This window comes from Peromyscus californicus, unplaced genomic scaffold, assembly GCF_007827085.1.
Source record: "Peromyscus californicus insignis strain IS unplaced genomic scaffold, ASM782708v3 Scaffold_5__1_contigs__length_169319896, whole genome shotgun sequence".
Taxonomy (NCBI): domain Eukaryota; kingdom Metazoa; phylum Chordata; class Mammalia; order Rodentia; family Cricetidae; genus Peromyscus; species Peromyscus californicus.
The window spans coordinates 148,543,932-148,557,345 of NW_026294573.1; positions in this window are offsets into that span (position 1 = coordinate 148,543,932).

The window sequence follows — 13,414 nt, forward strand, 5'->3', positions numbered from 1 at the left end:
CCTGCACAGAGAAACCCAGTCTCGAAAAACAAACGAACAAATGAAATCAAATATTCTGACACAGGACAATCCAATTATATACTTATTTGATACCTTGATACTGAGGTGTGAGAGGAAAGAACTAAAAGCCTTTGTTTAACATAATTCACATCATATTAGCATAAGAGCATGAAACTTTGTATAGTAAAAACATCATAATTCATGACACACAATAATTCCCTAGCTGAGCTGAGATGTTCAGGAAATTGTTGACTTCTCTTTTCAGTTCTTTATATATTCTAGATATTAATCCTCTGTCAGACGGACAGTTGGTCAAGATTTTTCTCCCTCTCAGTTGGCTTCCTCTTCACTCCATTAAGTTTCTGTTGCTGTACACAGCCTTTTCGTTTCATAGCATCCTATTTGTCAGCTGTTGGCCTTAGTTCCTGAGCAGCTGGTGTCCGAGTCAGGAAGGCCTTGCAGCTGCGTGAATCTTGAGAGGTATTCCTTACAATTTTCCTCAAGCATTTTCATGGTTTCAGGTCTTACATTAAAGTCCTTGACCCATTTGATATTTATTTTTGTTCATGGTAAGTGGTAAGGATTTAGTTTGATTATTCTACATGTAGATAGTTGGTTTTTGATGTGGGATGGTCTATATGTCAAATGTGTTGCTGATTGGTCAATGAATAAATCACTGATTGGCAGTGGCTAGGCAGGAAGTATAGGCGGGACTAAGAGAGGAGAAGGGAGAGGACAAGAAGCTGGGTGAGAGGGACACTGTCAGCCGCCATCAGGACAAGGAAGATGTAAAGTACCGGTAAGCCACAAGCCACGTGGCAAGGTATAGATTAATAGAAATGGATTAATTTAAGCTGTAAGAACAGTTAGCAAGAAGCCTGCCATGGCCATACAGTTTGTAACCAAAATAAGTCTCTGTGTTTACTTGATCGGGTTTGAGCGGCTTGGGACTGGCGGGTGAGAGAGATTTGCCCTGACTGTGGGCCAGGCAGAAAAACTCTAGCAACAAATGGCGCCCAACGTGGGGCACGAACCCATGACCCTGAGATTAAGAGTCTCATGCTCTACCGACTGAGCTAGCCGGGCTAGCTGTGGGCCAGGCAGAAAAACTCTAGCAACAGGTTTTCACAGCCCTATTTCTTCCTTCCTTTCTTTCTTTTTTTTTTTTTTTTGTTTTTTTTTTTTTGTTTTTTTTGTTTTTTTGAGACAGAGTTTCTCTGCGTAGCTTTGGAGCCTGTCCTGGAACTTGTTCTTTAGATTAGACTGGCCTTGAACTCAGAGATCCATCTGCCTTTGCCTCCCAAGTGCTGGGAATAAAGGCATGCACCACCACTGCCTGGCGACAGTCCTATTTCTTGAAGACGTATTTTTCCAAAGTATATTTGTCAAAAATTAAGTGCCCATAATTACATAGCTTTTACTTGGTCTTACGTTCTTTTTCACTGATTCCTCATGGCCCAGCTGTTAATGACATTCTTCAACCCTTAAATGTGCCTCTCATTTACCTACCTGGAAACCTCAGGAGTCATGTCTATGATGTTCTTGTGCCAAGAATGGGCATTTGACTTAAGCTCAGCTAGTCAGAGTCTTCTGACAGAGATTTCCAAATTGGAGTCAAAAGACTGGGCTTCAGACAATGTAGTCTCTTGGATAGCGAATGTATATACTTGTAGGCTATGGGATGCCATCCTAATTCCACATGCTACTACAAACAAAAACAAAAACAAAAACAAACAAACAAAAAACAGGCAATCAAGGAACAACAGAGTTGTAGAGAAATTTGCCTGATTTCAGGTTGGAATTTTTTGATTCCCTGATCTAGCCTTATTATGCATTTCTGTGTATTAATTATAAATGTCCTTTTTAAAAAAAAGTTAAATGAATTTGTCTTCTGGCAATGGAAGCTATCTTAATACATTCTTATTTCTCTCTCTCTCTCTCTCTCTCTCTCTCTCTCTCTCTCTCTCACACACACACACACACACACACACACACACACACACACACACATACACACACACACATAACTATACTATTGATGATAGTGCTGCTTAAAGAGAAGAGGTTGTTGAAACCTTGAACACATGGAGCTCATTTCATACACATGTGCTGTGTCTGCTTCATCAAATTGTGAAGATTATCATCAGTGTGGTGACTTAAAGTTTGCCAAGAGAAGCAGTATATAAAAGAAAGGTGATAATTATAATCCTGGCGATAGTCTAATAGTACTTGAGAAAGGGTTAAGAACTCCACACCTGACCAGTGTGAAATGTTTAGGAATAGCTTTTTTAAATATGCGACACCAGAGCTGGTTTGCTTGGCTCTAGCTTGCTGGGCTGTTAGTCACATGACCTAGACAGTACTTTCATATGATAATATCAGGAACCATTGCTCCTCTGGCTGTACTGTTCTTACTGTTCTTATTTAAATGAATTCCATCTGTTTAGAAAGGATTTTTCTTTCAGAAGCTCACAGTATCAGCTCTCCTCATCAGACAAAAGAAGTGTTTCAGTAAAATAAAATAATGTTCACTGGTATTATTTCATCCAGTCGTCTTTGGCAAGGCTTACAAAGGGCCAGCTGACTTGTGACTATCAGGACTGTTAAGCAGGTTTTTTACTACAGCATTTCAATAATGTGTATGTTATTTAATTTCTATATTACCAATAGTATACACAACTTCTTTCTCCATGTCAATCCATCTGTTTGACTAACACCCCCGTTCTATTGTGACAATAATTGAAAACCAACAGTATTTTATAAACTAAATAACATGCCGTTAACTATGTATGTGTATATTTTAGGCACTGTTATCAAGAAGCAGATGACTGTAGTTCTGTGTACTTATATCTGAGTCCACTATTCTACTCCGTGGATCCACATGTTTGCCTTTGTCCGGCTGGTAGTGATGCTATTCAGACCTTAAATGTGTATCTCATTTACATATCTGAGAACTTCAGAAATGTACTTCTGTGATGTACAGCTAACAAATTTCTTCTGTCAGGGATTTTAGAATTGGAACCAACTAGACTGTAGTTCCTACTGACCCATAATTGTATGTTTAAATGTAGCTGTGGATACACATGTACCAACAGAACCCTTGGAATCAAGTCTCGGTGAAAGGATCTGAGAAGTACACTAAGAATAAGGTACGAAATTGATGTTTATAATTTCTGGGTCACTGTGAACATTCCTGTGTTTTGTGAGCATGTGTGTATGAGTACTTTCTTGATCTCTTAGGGTGGTAGAACAATGTTAGAGCATTCTTGAGAGTGGGAAGTCAGAGCAACACATCAGGAGTTCCAAGGTCCAGAAGAGCTCATGCCATGTTTCTCAGATGGTGCCCTCCTGTTGCATGCACAGGTGGTAGAAGCTCAAAAGAGCCAACAAGCTCCCGCAGATCTTTTCTTCCAAGGGTCTGGTCTCCTTCCCAAGGCCTCCGTCCTAATGACCTTGTCAGATTTGAAAGGATATCTCTGACACCATTGCACTAGGAGCTAAGTTTCCAAGCATAAATTTGGAGATGACAGAAACATTGTCCCATAGAACAGACTTTTTTTTTTTTTATAAGCAATCTACAAGGCCTGAAATTCCATTGTTTTCAAATTATCTTATAGTGATAATTGTCATTACCTTTAAGGACTAATTTTTATGAAGCTCTTCCTTGATCAAAAATGTCTGTATAGTTGGGCAAGCTTAGCCTAACTTACTGTTGCACAAATAAAGAAATTAAATATGTATTGCATTATGAGTTTATATGAGTTCATATAAAGTATGAATTATATGATTCTATATAATGAGTAATAGTATGCTCTTAAATTTGCATTCTTTTGTCTGCTCCCATGAATAAAACATTTAATGCTTAACAAGGCATATTCATTGTCATATATGAAAATGCTAAGCTACTTAAAATTTCTTTTAAAGTGTATCTATAGACATAGTTATATTTCTTTTTTTAATGTTACCCTTGATTAAGATGGTTCACAGGCAAGTAGCCCAACTCAAGTAGAAAAACAGTAACAACAAAAAACCTATAATATGTTTAGTCAGTTATCTCTCGTAATATTCTAGGTCTTTTTACAACACTTTTCATGTAATAACTCTTTTGAAAGCCACATGTTAGAAGATAGGCAAAGTGAAAAACTGAACAAATAGATTTAGATTTTACTGATAGTTTTCAGTTAAACAGGGTAAAGAACTGTTATTGCAAACTTCAGGCCTTGGAGGATTAATAAGTCTGCCAGACAATGAAACCTGGCACTGAATCATCTACAATGACATTCAATAAAGTGTTTTAAATATTTTTCTTCAAGCAATTGGCTTTCTATTCATGCATGTTTATAGACTTAAGAAAAAGCCACTTCCATAAAGAATGCTAGAGAATTTCATCAGAAAGAATGAAGCCACAAAACTATTGGAATTAAGGGTCTGGATGTGGCTTAGTCAGTGAAATTAGACATCCACCACCTATGTCAAAAGCCATATGGGGCAAAATGTGACTTTAATCCTGGTTCTGAGGGATGAGACAGGTAGATTCCTGGAATTTGCTGGCAGACCATGCTAGCTGAATCAGTGAGCTCCATGTTCAGTGAGAGACTTTGTCATAAAAAAAAATAAGGTGGAGGGCGATCAAGGAAGACACTTGGTGTTTGATATTGGCCTCTGGTCTCTACATGTGCACATACACACATGAATGTGTGAGAGCCCTGCCCCCTACCCCATAATTTTGGAAAATAAAGCAAAGCCTTCTGGTATTCAGTGCCCTTGGATTTCTATTACCCTATGTCCTGGCTGTGTACTAAGACTAGTGTTCTGACTAGATCAATGAGAGGACCATTTTGCCAAGCAGCAGTATTGCTCATCTTTTTTCTGAGCCTACACCAGCACCATGTTGTTGCCTCTCTTGGAAGTTCACAGGGCTAAGGCTCACACAAGATTGCACTCTGTTTTTAGTAGCTGGCTTTGCAAGGACGGGCTCAGTTTTCTCCCTGAAAGCATCTACATTTCTGAATATGTTTAAGTAAAATCTTTGTTTCCAACAGCAGCCCAACCAAAATTCATCCACAGGTAAGAGTTTCTTCAGATTTGGTGACATTGGGTCACCATAGACATTAGCTGGAGCAAATGATCATCTGTGTACTTAATCTATTCACTACAGTATCTTTACATTCAGCATATCTTTGCTCAGGCTGATAATATCTCAAAGGAGAACGTAACTATCTCTGTTTCTGCAACAGAAAGGTAGAAGGGTCCAGAGCTTTACTTTGAAATTTCAAATTTTCATTTGACATTTGGAAAAAGTGATCTGTGTGTCCAAGGTCAAGTTGGATTCTGTGGGTCATTTTAATCGCTCACAAAAACAGCCTCTGAATTTCCCTTTAGGTCTCTCCAGAAGATGACCCAAGTGTCTTTACTGCAGGTTCCTTGGGGATTTTGCTTTTGTAGCTCTCTGAGAGCACTTATCTGCTGGCACTGAATGAGATAACAGATCTCCTCAATTCCTCTCTGCCCTTCCAAGGCAGCTAATGAAATCAGAGCTGCTGTGTTTTATCTACCCTTCTAAAGTATCTCATGCGATAAGATAGCAAGGTTTCCCCCAAAGCAAACCAAAAGCAAACACAAAGACACACTGAAGGATGAGAAGACAAGCCAGGACAGGCTAACCTGTGCCTGTAGCTTACCTGTTAATTAGCCAGAGCCACAATCCAATCATATGTCATGAACAAGAACAGGAAGCAAATCAGTTCTAGTCACTTCAAATTAGCTCACTCACCAGGCCAGGAGCAAGTTAATTCTTAAGCATTTAATTCAGTCGATTGGCACTCAAACGAGGAGAGGCAGAAACAAATGGTGCAATCTTGGTGGGGTTGTTAACCTGACCCAAGCTCATAAGAGTAAGTTAAAAATTTTCAGTTTCACTCCATTTTGCTAGCATTGGGTGGATATACATTTTTCCTGGAAGCTTGGCGCCCTGTTGTGTACCAGCAACTGCCCCCGCCCCTTGGCCCCACTTTCTTTGGCAATCTGCTTAACTTTTTGCACCTTGGTTCTACACTTGTAAAATGAGGCTACAACAGGAGCAAACTTCACAAGGGGTAAGAGTTATAAAGTGTCTACAGCACTTATTAAGTTTGGACAGACACTAGCTAGCATGACCATGTCTGCACATTCACATTTCACACACTGGAAAATAAACTTAGGAGTGTGAATCCTCTGCAGAGCCCTGACTGTCTGTCCAAGATGGGAGTACTTCTGTACAGAAAAGTAACCTACATTTCCATGGGTTGATATCAACAACTGACTAGATGGCATCTATTTTCTGTTACACTCAAATTAGATTTTTGTTACATTTGCCTTTCCCCCGTCCATTCTTTTACATAATTGATACTGGTATTTTACCCTCTTGATAAGGAAAAAAAAAAGTTGATCTTTGCATTTCTGCACTTCCGTAATTCCTCCGAGAGCTGTGCCTCTGATTTCCCTTCTGTGAAGCGCCATCTGTGTGCCAGGGATTTTTTTGTTGGCTCCTTCTGTGATTCACTGTGACTCTTTATTATTGCAACCAGGATGGCCTCCCCTCTCCCCCTTTCCTAATAAGGAACAGAATCAACATGACTGGGATTGCTTTGAACACTGGCATTTCTTCTAAATACAGTTCTAACTAGATTTGTATTTTTATGCTGTGGGTGGAAATGCCAGATAAGAAGAAACAGATGAAGCCAGATGAAAGGGTAAGATGGAAGGAGGAGGTTAGTTATGTGCACTTCCTTAGGTGGGACATTTGTTGCAGAAATGGCAACCAGCTCTTTATAAAAAAAATACATTGGAGTTCAGTACCATTAACAATAGATAAAGGAAGGGGGCAAGTAGCTATGTGGCATTAATCTCACCCCTCACAAATAATGGCACCAGTGACATTTGACCATGTGACAGATGAGTGAGTGGGGAGCCTTGGGACTGTGATAGTGACAGTTTTCTTTTTCTGCCCTTGTAAATTATTCAGCATTGGCACAGCACTGGGAAAACACAAACCCGAGAAAGGGTGAGGGAGAAAAGGAATTCTATTGCAAATGAGAATGGCGGCTGACAAGTCCATTAAAAAACAACAGACCAACATTCAAGCTGCATCTGCTGCCTTCAAAATATCCTTCAAAGGTTCGGTTCACTAACCTCTTTTAGACATGCAAGAAGGGAGCAGAGAAGAGAGCGTGGTTGTGGCTGAGAGCATCCCGGATTGGTCTCTCTTCTCAGTGTGTCTGTGTCATTATCACAGATTGGATGGAACTTCTCCTAAGGTCGCATGTGTTATTAAAGCCCGATGTCCCAGCCTTACATTTCCATTGCAGTAATTGCATTCTGTTGGTGTAAATGTGCCTTGCTGGTTTGGGTTAGTGTGACTGCCTTCCAACCCTGTCTCTCTTATGTATTGAAGCTGCCACCCCAGTAGAGGTGGTTTTCTCAAATGTGATAAAATTTCATAGGCAAGTTATAAAAATGTCACGGCACACTTTTTTTTTTTTTTGATACAGAATACATTGTATTTCAAAGAACTTTATCATTTCTTTTTTTCTCTACTTAGAAGGCAGATAGGGAGGTCTCCCATCTCAATACCCCAGATGAAATGGGGCCCTAAGGAGATCTCTTGAAGGGAGATGTAAGAGAGGATTCTGATGGCTGAGCAGACCAGTTGCACTGCCCCAACCCTCTCTCGCACAAACATCTGTTGTGCAGCTGGAAGGCAGAGAAATGGATGTTTTTACATTGATTGTCCAGCAAGGGGGGCTAGAAACTACAGTTCCATTTCTGTTGGAGCCAACTCCCCGCTGGTACACACTGCTAAGAAAAATCACTGGTAACATCTTGCCTTTCTATAATAGATTTTATGTGACATTTTCAAGATATTTTACATTAATGTGTGGAGCTTCACCTGGTAAGTATAATAAGCGAGCAGTTCATCTCTGTTTTCTGGAAGGGGTAAATGATACCACCGCAGGCTCGGCGAGGAATGAATCTGCTGAGGCATCATGAATGGCCCCCCGGTTGTTCTTCCCTCCGCCCCTCTTCTGCCACAGATCTCTAACACTGCTGAGTGTAACCTGTGTCAGCCCTGTTCTACCAGGAAATAACAGAGTTTGGGAGGAACACACAAGTTATGTGGTTTCCTTCTCTCATCCGCTGTGATGGACAGTCACCTTCCACCCTTCAGAGCATCTTGCCTCCCTAGGCTCCTGTGAGTTTCCTTTGTTTCTGTAAGCTGAACACCTTTGAATTGATATAACACGGGTCTGCAGTGTAAAGCCCCGGTGATTCCAGGCTTTTGAATTTTTATAGTTTCTACTCCCATCCCTTCCCTATTCACCCCAAGTCCGTCAATCATCAGATCAAAGAGCTTCCAGGCTAACTCTGATTATCACTATCATTGTTACCTACTGCTGAGGCAGGTTAAGCCGAAAGGTGAAAGTATTTGTGCTAAAGTCCGTCGATGAGAAGGCGGGCCACCGGACCAGATGACCAAGAACAGGAGGCACTGCAGGCCAGAACCTTAACCCAAATGTCTGTGACAATAACTTGGGTCCTTTAAGTTGATGTAAAAAAATGAACTTTGCTCTGCTTGCTTCCGTACAGCTGAAACTGTGATTTCTCTCCCTTCTATCCACATGTCTCTTTGGGATGGTGAACCAGAAAGAGATGATAGTTGTAGGAGAATCGGATGTGCTTCTGTAGAATGCCATGTAGGACTTGGGAACCTGAGTAGCCAATGGAGGTGAGTGATGGCTTAATTCAAAGCAAAAGTTTAGTTCATCAAAGATTTAAATTCAGAATCAAATGTGCTATCTCATAATTGGATTGTTTTTCCTGAAATATCTAAAATACAGCATTCTCATGGACTAGAATTTAAGTTAGGTATATTTTATAAGAAGTTTGGCCTTTTAATTTTGCTGAGTATGGAAAGAACATGGTAGAAAGATAATAAGGGGGGATGCCATCATAATCTTTCCTGGTTTCAAAATGGTCCTGTGGCATTCAGTGGTATTCATATAGGGTAGAGGGGAAATTGGCAAATCCAATGTTTGACAGGAAAGAGTCAAAGAAAAGTCTGCCATGTGATCTGTAGTTCACATATTATATTTTATAATTCATTTACTCTCAAGGATGAAGGGAATTCAATCTCTATTATTCATCCCATAAATCCTCAGGTCACATCGGAATGCAGTAAACTTAGAACTTAGCAATAATAAATGCATGACTTTATGGTTCCCTGGGCCTCTGGTCTCCCCAGATGATCAGTAGACTTCCTTCTGTAAACTAGTTTCTTTGAGCATCTTCTAAATATCCTCTCTGAGAAGTACAAATCCTTAGCAGGTCCTTCCTGTTGGTCTTGATACATCAGATTCCAGCTAGTTCATTCAAGTTTTCAAGGATTTGTGTCAGGCCATGTTAAATGTGGGGCATCTTCTGGCTACTCCAAGGTGCAGTTCATCAGGATCCCTGGTTATACTTTGGAAACACACTTCCAACATTTGGAAGTGCTATTATTTAGAAAGAGAGGAGGGGATTTTACACTACTGATATACATGTCTACGCTTAATATCCTAGTTATAGAGGTAAGCTACCATGTACATAGATTGAAAGTCATAGTGTTAAGTTTTCTAATGTGTATTTTTTTTTTTACTCTTGTCCACTTTGCCAGTTGTAAACAGATGAGATACTTGATTTGCAGAGGATAACAATTGACACACTCTTTCCCAATCAAAACCTAAGGTAACCGGTTGTATAATTTCATTATAAAGCAAAAACAGAAGATGTGATCTTATTTGACATGTTTCATAGTGACTCTAGCATTTAACTTCATGTGCTGGTGAAATGCATGTGAAAATTTGAATTAATTAACTGAATTTAAAAAATATTCTTCAACTCTAAAAGCATAATTAGCAGTTTCCTGAATACAGTGACAAGTCTGCTGAGTTGTAATAACAACCGGCTTCACTAAAGAGACTTCACCTGCACTTCTGCAGTCTACAAGTCACAAAGGGATTTGGTCTCTGGAGAGAGAGCCAGAAGGGAATTACATCTTAAACTATTCCTCAAACCAACTCTAGAAAAAATACCGTTCTCATGAATTGTAAATGGAGGAAGAACAGCTTCACTGGGAAACAGACCCAAAACACACTTCATTTTTCAATTTTGATTATACCTGTGTATTGGGAAAGGTTTTCAAGGTGACTCATGGAGATGGAGAGAAATACAGTTTCAAGGTCTTGTTGGAACTTTAGAAATGAACCATTGGAAGAGCTCAATAATCAATATTTTTGAAGAGGTTCAAGTTTTCTGTCAGTCTTTTATTTTTATAAAAAAGTGATTGAATTTGAGTTTTGTTTTTAAACTGAATGGATGGTAGCATTCTTCAGAGATAGAGCACATGAGATGGTGGTCAAAGTGGGGATGGAAACTGTGGTTCTGATCCCTTGTGCTTTGTACACTAGAAATAAAGAATAAAGGAGGGAGAGAGGGAGAGAACATTTACTAACTCAAGTTATGCCCATTCGGGTTTTTAGCACTACTTAGTATCCTAATGTAACCAGAAGCTACCTTTGAAATTGAGCTTACAGATGTGGTTGGAGGATAATGAATACCCAAGCACAGAGGAACATTTTAATTTGCATTTGTGTCTCTTGTATAGAATTTGAAGCTTAACTAAGTCATTGGATTACAGAGACTTGGAGAGCTAAGTGATCTTGGCCCTTTATAGAGGAGGTGGAGAGTCTAAGAAGAGAGAAGTTGAAGATCTAGATGCTATTTGCAATTGTCTGAGATGTCAATGCGGAAGTAGAACAAAGTCTGCTAAGAGAAAGCCTTGGCTTCCGAAGGCTCTGGGGTAAATGCCTGACTAGTGCAAGGCGGAAGTATTTCGGAATTCTTACATCAAACAGTAACTGCCTATCATTCCAGAGTATATTCAAGGAATACCGTTAGCTATATTTAGTATCTACCATGAGATATATCTCCTTACTTCTCTGACAAACCAGCAGGCCATTCTTTACCTCACTGTGCTCATCTGACTTTAATTAGAGTCTCGTTGAGAAGAAAAAAATTATGATTTTCCCTGGGAAATTTTCATGGACTTATAAGTCCATTTCTTAGTTGTCTGATTCCAGTTTGGAAGTGTGCCACTAAGAAAATCTGGGTTCACAATTACTACACAGGAGATTTTTTGTTGAATTACATTTTATTTTTTCTGAAACTGGGTCTCACATCAGTCTTTGTAATATCACTTTCCATACAGCAATATTCCATCTGATCTTTCTGCTCTGAACAGTTTCATGTGAAAGTTTAGGAAGTCTGACTTCACTCTGATTTTCCAGTCCCTTATCACATTGTTGACTAAGCCAGGACTAATATTTTGGTCCAAGTGGGTCACTACTTCAGTTGAGTGGTTCATTGCTCAGTGACACTGCCTAGTAAGTTTTTCTTTCTTTCTTTTTTTCCAGCAATCTTTGCCCTTGTAGTGGGGGAGGCCTTCTGTTTTTAACTTACAGCAGCTTGGATTGAAAAATCTGTCTTTCTAAATGCCTACTATAAATTTTGAAATTTTGACTTTTCTGCTTTCTTCTTTGATGCGTTTTAGCTGATTCAAGGATATCGTGCAGTAATACCTCATTTTCTAAATAAACCACAGAAAACCTGCCCTGGCATGTGAACTAGTTACTTTTTGTGGCTGTGATAAAATACTATGAGCAACCACAACCTATGGAAAGGAAGGGTTTATTTTGGCTTGTGGTTCTACAGGGATGGGTCCTTCATAGTTGTGGGTGGTAGAGCAGCAAGTAGCAGGCATGGTGGAGGAACAGGAAGCTGAGAGTTCCTATCTTCAAATGCTAACATGAAGCACAGAGAGCAAATAGGATGTGGAAGAAGACTAGAAACATTCCAGGTCTGCCTTTGTGACATTCTTCCTCAAGCAAGGACACAACAACAGTGCCTCTCCAGACGGTGCCACCAGCTGGGAACCAAGTACTCAAATGCCCAAGGCTTTGGGGGACATTTTTTTTTTTCTATTTTTCGAGACAGGGTTTCTCTGTGTAGCTTTGCGCCTTTCCTAGATCTTGCTCTGTAGACCAGGCTGGCCTCGAACTTACAGAGATCTGCCTGCTTCTGCCTCCCGAGTGCTGGGATTAAAGTCGTGCGCCGACATTTTTCATTCAAACCACAGCACATATTTAACTGTCATCCTTGGAGTTGATGCTTATGTCCCTACCATTCACAACCAGCTACTAATATTTGCCATTTTACTTCTAGAAAATATAATTTCTCTTTGTTCTGGGAGCATATCTCATTTCTTTTATTCATTCTGTATTGCTTTGGGTAATTTTCAGTCCTCCACATTGGATGTGTGACCCAATACTATCAACATACTCAATTTCTCTGACCAGGATGGTTGGTTTAGGTTTGGGAATATGATCTACTTAGTCCAGTAAAAGAAAGGGTTGGTAGTTTTGTTTTTATTGTTGGGTTGGCTGAAGGTACTCTCTATTTTACTGGAATTCTCACTTAGAAGATGCAGGAAACTGTGGGCTTCACCTTGCCTCAGCTGATGTAGGGACCTCGCCTAAGAACGGGGCCACCACAGAGGGAAGAGGGGCAAAGCCACAGGTGATGCCGGCTTCCCTGGTACAAATCACGACTGAGCTGAGCACTGCTCTTCTTGGCAATTATATTTGCTAAAAAATCTTTTTTTTAAAATTCCAGTATGAGCTGAGTTTTCAGATGTCTAAAGAAAATTCTCTTCTTTCAGTTTGTTTCCTCATAACTGTCGATATTGTGACAGTCACTTAGAGTCCTTATGCTATGCTTGGGCTTGTTACTCAGTCAACCCACAGCTATAGATAACAGTCTGGAAATTCAGTCACAGGCTGGCCACAAACATCCCAAGATGGATTTTCCCAGAGACAAAGGTTCCAGACAGTCTGAGAGAGTAAAACTAAGCAGCAAATCTCTTTTCCTTCATGTATTAAAAAGCTATTGCCATTCTGTCGCTGCTTCTACTTCCTGTAAATGTTACGTCTGGAATAACGGACGTGGAATGGCAGAAAATGTAAGACATGGATCTGCTTCCCTCATTAGAGCATAAAAACGCCTTCAAGGAAAGCTCTCTACAGAGTTTACAATTAAATCCTCAAAATTTAGGATTAGTACCTGGTGAAGGGCAGGTATTTAGTAAATGTCAGATACTCAAATAAGTAGAAAGGGTTGCTTCTGAGATGTGTAGCTTATTCCCCCCTCTCTCATTTGGACAAAGCCTTACTTGCCTTCACAGGCCTCCAGGACCTGTGTGGCTTTTGTGTAACATGCTCACCACACAAAACTACAATCACTAGCATGTTCATGGCAGCCAGAATAAAAAGAATCCAATAAA